Genomic DNA, 8,580 nt, shown 5'->3' on the forward strand with positions numbered 1-8,580 from the left:
GCTGTTGTTGCTGTTGTGAGATGCCATTGAGTCTGTTCCCTCTCAGAGCAAGTTCCACCCTCACCGTTATTGTGTTTGGGCCATTGCTGCAGCCATGGTATCACTCCATCTCTCAAAGGTCCTCTGCTTTTTCATCACCCTCCTACTTTGCTGGCATGACATCCCTTTTTAGGAACTGGTCTCTGCTGATCTCATGTCCGAGGTCCAGGAAGAAACCTCTGAGGCTGCTTTACTCTGTGCTATAGGGCTGCTGTGAGGCTGAATAACTCGATAGCACCCCAAACCCACGACCATCTGCTTGAGTGCCGTGTGATTTACTTGCAGCGTAAATCCAAGGGACTAGAACAACCCTTGCGTGTCAGGAAACCACCCTGGCAGTGGCAAACTTAGAGGAGAACTTCATGAGGTCTGTTTTTCTAGAGACACCCCCTTACCGCCCAAGACGGGAGCAACAGGGCTGGGCTGGACTGGTGCATGCATCCGTCACCCCCACACTAATGAGACCCCAGAGCGATGGTAACTGAGGGTGTCACCGCACAGAGCATGGTGCGAGAGGGCACGTGTAATAAGAGGGACCCTATCGGGTGGCACTTGTGTCTGGGGCCACAGCTCAGAATACATGCTAACTGTTGGGGGTGTCTTGGCCCCTGCAAATATTTTCTCCTTGGTGACCTCACTCAGCAGTGGTAAGCTGGGCAGAGAAAGAGGGCTGTCTGTTTCTCTTTGTTGGGTTAACCACATGATACAAGGTCTTGTAAACAAATTAATTCCCCCTGGGACTTTTGAAAGCATCCTAACTGCATTATCATTTTTCTGCATAAAGGAAGCTCAACAAGAAGATAATGATGGGATGGACTTCAAATGAGGCCCCAAATGGCTATAAAATAGAGTGCAGTCAACACAGTTACTGACAGAAGATGAGGGAGAAAAAGTCAGTAAGGGGTTGCTTGCTGATAGCTGAAGAAGTGAAATTTAAAAATAAAAACAAACCTCTTGCTGCTGAGTTGATTCCAAGTCACCGTGACCCCGTAGGGCAGAGCTAAATCACCCTCTGGGCTCTGAAGGCTATAAATCGTCCCAGAAGCAGAGTGCCTTATCTTGCTCCCTCAGAGTCAGAGGTGGGTTTGAACTGCCAACCTTTCAATTAGTAGTCAGGCACCAAGGGTTTCAATCACTCATGTGTTCTATTTCTCTTATGCCAGACAGTCAATAATTCCTATGATTTCATCTTCTTCCTTTTATACTCTTATAACAATATTTATAATAGCAATTGACCATTTGACATTTTTAATGTGTACAATTCACTTGACACCAATTATATCATTTATGGTGAAGAAACCTTGTGATGTCCCCCTTCTGTAGCTTCCGCTCCTCTTTTACTGTCCACAACCTTTCGGTGCTGCCCACTCCAATGTACCCTAATGTTCAGGGCAAAACATTATACTCAAACTGGACCTATTTTGGGATGAGCTGGCATGGTGGAAACAAGATGCATGTGCACATACACCAGGTTGATAAGCAATAGATTAGCACATTGATTGATTTTTTTTTCAGCTGGGTAGTTTGTGCCTCACCCTGTGTATTTCTTGAGGAATGGAATGAAAAGCAAAAACAAAACAAAAAACATCCTTTGCCTTAAAGGAACTTGATGCCTACTGGGATGAGAGGCCAACAAAACAAGGCTAAACGAGGTCATTCATGTGTGGATGGCTGCTTGGGAAGGTGGAAGGTTGAAGAGAGGGAAGGAGTATTGGTTAGATGGGGTCTTGAAAGATAAATTGCTGATCGGTAAGTGGTATGGCGGGTGGAGGAGGGGCGCATGTAGGCCATTTCAGACAGAAAGCTATGATGGGCCTTCGGGGACAAGTGGGAGCTGGCATCCTCCTTCAGCGGCTCAGACTCTGAACCACAATATGGACACTTGTCTGTCCAGCCTCACCTGCAGGACACACGAGATGGAGTCACAGCAAGACGTGGCTAGGGGTCATGCGGTAACGACATTAAAACTCGAGTTGTAGAGAAGCCCCTGAGAAGCCCAGTAGATCCCTAAGTTGTGTGAGTGGGATTAAAGATGAATGGGAATTTTCATCTGACTTTAAGTGAGCTCCATTCATTCATTAACTGAGTACTGTTTTATTCATTCAATAATTCATTAATTAATCAATATTTACTGAGACAGGCAGCATGTCAACCCCTTCACTAGTCTCTGGGGACATAAAGATGACTGAGACTCAAACAGCTGGCTCTTCTGAAGACCGTGGTGCCCTAGCCCTTTTGTATCATGGATCCAGCTGACTGGTGGCCGTGCCACCATTTAGTCCTATGAAGGCTCTTCTGTGTAAACGTAATGGCTCCCTCCTCTCATCCTCATCATCAAGGAAGCTTGCAGACTTATTCTTAGTCATTCAAGGACTCCCTCCATTTATCACCTTCCAACCCCAGCTGTCAAATTCATCTCCTTCCTCCACGCAATGGTGCAGGAAGGGCACTCTGGCCCGAAAGCTACATCATCTTTGGGAACAAGTGGGAGATGCCAGCCTCCTCCAGCTACCCACGTCTGAACCACAGCGTTGATTTTCTACTCACTTGCCATCTAGCCTCACCTTGAGGGAAAATAAATTTGTCTCTTCCCCACTGCCACACCACTATTGTCTGATTCTCCAACAGTAAAATATTCGCTCCTCTTCTCTTTGCCTACACCGCTCCTAGCATGTTCCCCCGAGGTTCTCTCCAACCACTAATGACAACTTGCTCGCTGGTTTTCTCTGAATCTCTGACCCGGACATGCTGAAAACTGAGCACATCAGCTCTTCCTCGTTCTTGCCCTGGTCAAATGTCCCCTTCTTCTGCGTCACCCGTCTGTCTTAGTGGCTCCTCTTGCTTAGGTCACGGAGACTTAGAACCTTAGCTCTGTCACTCAGGCTCTCTGTCCACTCATTGGAAACTTTCTGGAATCGTGAGCTAACTGCCACAGAAGCAGTGGCTCCTGGATGAGGCATCTCCAGGAACTCCTGAAGGAAGGGGTAGAAAAGAGGCCGAATTTAAAATCTCCGGGGGATGAAGCAGCTTGGCTTTTCTTGATGCCATCAAAGCCTCTACTGCTGCTCGGCACTGATTGTCAGTGCCGCGCTCTTGTCTGCAGACGCCTGAGCGCAGCCTCGTGCACAGAACGCACGCCCCTCCTTCTCTACTAACTTCCTTTCATCAGCACGGAAGGAGCATAGGGTCTTTGGGCAAGAGGGAGCTTGGTCCCTTAGCCCACCTCTGCACAAGACGGTGGATCCACTACATTCGCAGTTATCCACATGATTATCCAGTTTCTGCTTGAGCATCTTTCACCACCGGACAACCATTGCCTCCTGAGAGAGTCCATTCATCTATAACGTGTCCTGGTCATTCAAGTCTGAAATCCGAAATACTTCCCATCCCTCCATCCATCTGAGCTGATTCTAGGACTGAGAATAGATCTTACTATGTTTATTTTATAGACGTAATAAATAATGAATAACCTACACCAGGTAATGATAACATGATTGTGCAGTTTTGCTGACAAGATAGATGGTCCATCTCAATTTTTTAAAAATTAGGGCTTTATTTTTTAAAAGCAGTTTTAATTTTACAGAGAACTTGGACAGCGCATGCAAAGAGTTAACATATACCTCCTCACCCCTCTGCACACTGTTTCTCCTGTGATTAGTATCTTGCCTTATTATAGTTCATTGATTACAGTTGATGGACAAAGGTCAACGCATTATTCTTCACAAGAATCCACAGATAAATTTAGGGCTCAATCTTTGTGTCTTGACAAAGATGGAATGTTGTGGACCCACCAGGACTGGAACTTGCATAATAGTTTCACTGTCTGAACAACGCCCTGTGATCCACCTATTCACCCGCTTCTCTCCTGGACCGCCGAAAGCCATCCTCGTACCATCTCCATCCTTTGCCTTTTGCAGAACATGCTGGAGTCGGAAGCACACAGACTGCGTTCTTGTTAGTCTAGAGCCCTTTTCTTTGCAACCTGACTTTAAGGTTCTCCATGTCTTTTTGCAGCTTCATAGCTCAGTACTTTGCTATGTTACCGATTACTAATGTTTGCTGATAAATGAATATTTCACTGTGTGGCTGTGGCACTGTTCTATTTACCCGCCCACCTGTTACTGGACATTTCGGTTGTGTCTGCCTTTGAGCAATTCTGAATAGAACTGCCACAGACAGGTGAGTGAAGCTTTTGGTCCGGGCATACATTTTAAATGCAGCTGAATCAATACCCACGAGCCTGGTGGCTGTAGCCTTTGCTCTGTTTTGATTTTGTAATAGCAATGTCCCAAAGAGCACGCACTCCACTAGAGCCCTCTTTCACACATTCTGTAGGGCCTGAAAGTAGACCTTTGTCACGCTCTTGAATCCCGACGGCCAGTCTCACCCTGCCAATGTCATGCTCACATCCTCCGACCTCTATTCTCTCCTGCTGCTGAAAAAATCTTGCTATAAACTTGATAGGAAATGAAGTAAAATGCAATTACAGTGTCCGCCAGTTCTGAAGCAGATAAATAGGTGGACGTCTGGCCAAGTGGCTCTGCAAGCCAGACCTGGGTGTCTGTTACTCAGAGCAGAAAGAAATAGCATTTCCTTGGTCCATTCATATCACAAGCTCTCCCAGAAGAGGGACCATTTCGAATGCATATAATGAGTCAACACAAACCCCCTTCCCTTTGGAAAAGAAAGCCCACGGCCATCAAACTGATTTCGAATCAGAGAAGACCTGCCTGCCCCTGGGGTCTCTGAGGCTGTGAGCCGAAAGCTTCATCCTTCTCACGAGAATACAGCCTTTGTCGATTTGTCTTGGAATTCTGATTCCTCAGTGACTCACCCACTGGACCTTGGCCTCAGCAAACCTTTGGTTGTAAACTTCCTCACCTCAGTATTATGGGAGACCTAGTCCCCAGCTGTGAGTCCCCAGACAGGCTGCTTGCAAGGGCCAATGAGGGATTTGTCTGCACGAGAATTGAATGATTGGATACTTTTAGACCAAATTGATGATCCTTCAGATTGAGTTCTATAAGTTCTACATCATCCTGAAGGATATTTTCTCAAGAGAGAAGTTGTGATCAAGATGAAGGAAACTGTTCGGTCCCCATAGCTTCCATTTCAGACTGCAAGGACGCAGCGTCTTTCCTTGACGGTGCAGAGGGCAAAATGCAGGTGAAGACAGGGTCCTCCCTCGCCGTCTTTAGTCCTGAGACAATAGGCATGGGCAGAGGAAAGGGAGTATCCATTCAGACGACGTGGATTGGTTCGCAGTCTGAACAAATTCTCAAAGCACTGGCTGACGACCCTCTCTCTAAATCACTGAAAGACAGTGGTGGCTGCTCTCTGTTTTTGGTCTTCCTTTGATAACAAAAAGAAATGCCCTCGGCTATAAAGTGATGGTGACTCAGGATGCTTATTTCTGCTGCTAGAGGGTTTGGGTCCAATTCTCTCTGGTCTTCCTTAGCCGTGTCTTCTCTCTCCTCCTCTGGCTTTTGGTATCTAAAGACTCAGAATCTCAACTCTTCGACACTTAGTCCCAGATGGCGGGGTGCCATTTTCATTTTTAATGTTACCTGTGGTCGTCGCCGTGTTTCGATTCTGCAGTAGATGACTCCTCTCGTTATCTGGTCTTCTGTGGAGAGGTGGGGACAGGGAAGCCTCTAAGTGGTCCATGATGGGGTACTACATAACTCAAGGAAGATCACTCTGAGAAGACAACCCCTGACACTTGAACTTGGAGAGAGTGGGCGCAGACCATTGAAGCAGGAATTTTACCCTCCGCACTGAAAACTCCTGATTCAGGAAGACCTGCCCTCATGATCATCAACTGATCCCAAACTTTGTCCTCAGTGGAGGAGGGACACCAGGAGCCGATCATCATGACAACTTTTATAGGCTGTCTCTCTGGAGCCCTTACCTTCAAGACAGGAAAGAAAAGGGATGTGATGCCCTTCTCCCTGCCCTCTGGCTTGTGAGTCGGCCTTTCAGCCATTCAGCTGCTAACATAAAGTTTGACACTATCATACAAATTAAGACGGACCCTTTGGGGATCCTGGTCCCTGGGAGTGCTTTTTTGTTGTGTTTTGTTCTTTATGCCCTTCCTTCCCCGCTGCCTGTAACAGTGGGAAGAGACTCTCCTGTGGAAGGCATGGAGTCCGGGCAGCTATTTGTGGGTCTACCGCCCATTCATCCTGACTGCACCCAGGGATGTGTTTCCTTAGCATGCCACCACACTGGTGACACGGGAGGCTTTTGTCAGGAGCCTAGGGACAGCCAATGGACTACTGATGGAAGAGCCTTCTGGCAGAGGCAATAGACTCCCCATGCCCAATATCTCGGTTTTGCCTCCCCAACACAAGTAACACAAAACAAATAATGGAACTGCGGGGTGATGGGAGCCGCCCCAGCCTGGGTTCTTGAGAGGCCATGTGGAGTGAAGGTTCTGTAGACGTTTATTGAACACAACAACTTGTGAGAAAGAGGTCTCTGCTTATTAATCCGCTGAACCTCAGGCATCCTTGGTTACCACGTGTAACCCAGCCTACCCTGACTAACGGAGCCTCCACTTTTCAAATCCCAGTTTTCCTCCCAGGCTACACAAGTCTCTCAAGCTGAATGTCCACTTACACTGTCCATTCACCCTACTTCTGGCTTTTGATGTTCCGCTGGTCTTTCATGTTCTAACTAAAGCTCACCTGCTCCCCAAAGAAGGACTCGACTCTTTAGATGGATGTGATACCTCCCGTTTCTCTGCGGATTGGACGTCTCTTGTGGCAATCATTTAATTGGCATCACTGCTGCCTCCCCTCAATTGAGATGTCCTGAAAGGTGGACAGGCTGTTGTGACTTATCTCAGTACTCAAAGTGTCAGCTGTGTATTGGAGCTGCCCGGCGCGTAGGGGCCATGCCGCCCGGGCCCCGGACCTGCTGCTCTTCAGGCCCCGGCTGCCGCGCCTCGCGTTTGCGCCGGGATGGTGAACCTGGCGGCCATGGTGGGGCGCCGGCTGCTGAGGAAAAGATGGGTGCTTGCCCTGGTCTTCGGGCTCTTGCTCGTCTACTTCCTCACCAGCACCTTCAAGCAGGAGAAGAGAGCAGTCAGAGTCCCCGGAACCTCCTTCAGGTTCAAGACCGTGACCAGCCCATTCCTTGGAAAGTGCAGTTTAACTTGGGCAACAGCAGTCGGCCCAGCAATGTGTCGGAATTCCATTCAAGGGAAGCACCTCATCACGGATGAACTTGGATGGGTATGTGAAAGGAAGGATTTGCTGGTGAGTGGCTGCTGTCACATCAACGTCCCTAGCACAAAGCAATATTGCTGCAATGGCTGCTTGTCTAATGGCTGCTGCAGTGCCTATGAGTGCTGTGTCTCCTGCTGCCTACAGCCCAGCAAGCAACTTCTCCTGGAGCGCTCCCTTAACCGGGCAGCCGTGGCATTCCAGAACCTCTTCCAGGCAGTTGAAGATCACTTTGAATTGTGCTTGGCTAAATGCAGAGCCTCATCCCAGAGTGTACAGCACGAGAACACCTACAGGGATCCCATAGCAAAATGCTGCTATGGGGAGAGCCCTCCCGAGCTCTTCCCTGCGTGCCGGGCACAGGGACGGAAAGCGGGTGAGCAGGGCACGACCGAAGCCAGACTTCAGTGTGCACGCTGCAAGCTCTCGAGCTGGACGAGAACGAGGCGCAGGAGGAAACCTTGGTTCCAACCCTTCCCATGGTGTTCTCTCTGGCTTCACTGGTCCCTGGGCTCCACCTACAGAACGGCATCGTAAAAGCCACCTGGCCCGCTCCAGCTTGCTTCCCGGACAAGACCCAACTGCAGGCGAGCTCTGGGTGCCCCGGACATCTGTGGATGACTCTGCGGCAGACCTGCTAAGGGAAGGGGGAATCGTGTTACCTCCATGTTGGAACTCAAGGTTTTTCTGACACTTTGGACCGAGGCCCTCCCACTGTAAAATTAATAATTGGATTTTCTGTGGCGTTGTAGGCCAGTTAAAATGTTTGGTGGAGGGAAAAAAAAAAGCAGCTCCATTCCGTGAGACAGACGTTTGTTCATCTCCTTCAGTCACGAGGTTGGTAATGTATACAGGCCAATGCAAATGGTGCTGAGAGACACGTGGAAACGGGCCCTCTGCTGGGTGTGTATCAATAGGGGCAGGGGGCAAGTAAGGGAAATGCAGATGTAAAAACGTCTTGCATATCAGAAAAGACGTAGGAGACCAAAGTGATGCTACTCTGCCGAACGCCACACTGCGAATGGAAAATCCAGTTTTAGATCTGACGTCTTTAAAAGTAGATTCCGCTATCCATTTGGGAATTCGTTCCACCATTATGTCCATAGGATCAGAGATAGGACTAGAAACTAACTATGGCATTTCATTCCGAAAGGTTATGTGCAGAAATTTTAGGAGCTCAGTTTTCCCCCAGAATGAGGATAACGTCTCCATCTTGTGGCTAAATTCGGTTCTGCACACACTGCTCATAGAACAGCATCGAGCTGCAGTCTAAAAGCCATTTTTTTAAACCTAAAAGCCAATTTAGAGAAGT

The 8,580-nt window shown here is 48.3% G+C and overlaps 1 pseudogene; it reads left to right on the plus strand.

Moving 5' to 3' along the window:
* The first annotated feature begins 7,004 nt into the window (after positions 1–7,004).
* LOC101642688 lies at positions 7,005–7,959 on the plus strand (annotated as a pseudogene).
* The last annotated feature ends 621 nt before the right edge of the window (positions 7,960–8,580 follow it).

Source organism: Echinops telfairi, unplaced genomic scaffold (genome assembly GCF_000313985.2).
Source record: "Echinops telfairi isolate 266 unplaced genomic scaffold, ASM31398v2 ScPeMD7_7;HRSCAF=31, whole genome shotgun sequence".
Classification (NCBI taxonomy): Eukaryota; Metazoa; Chordata; class Mammalia; order Afrosoricida; family Tenrecidae; genus Echinops; species Echinops telfairi.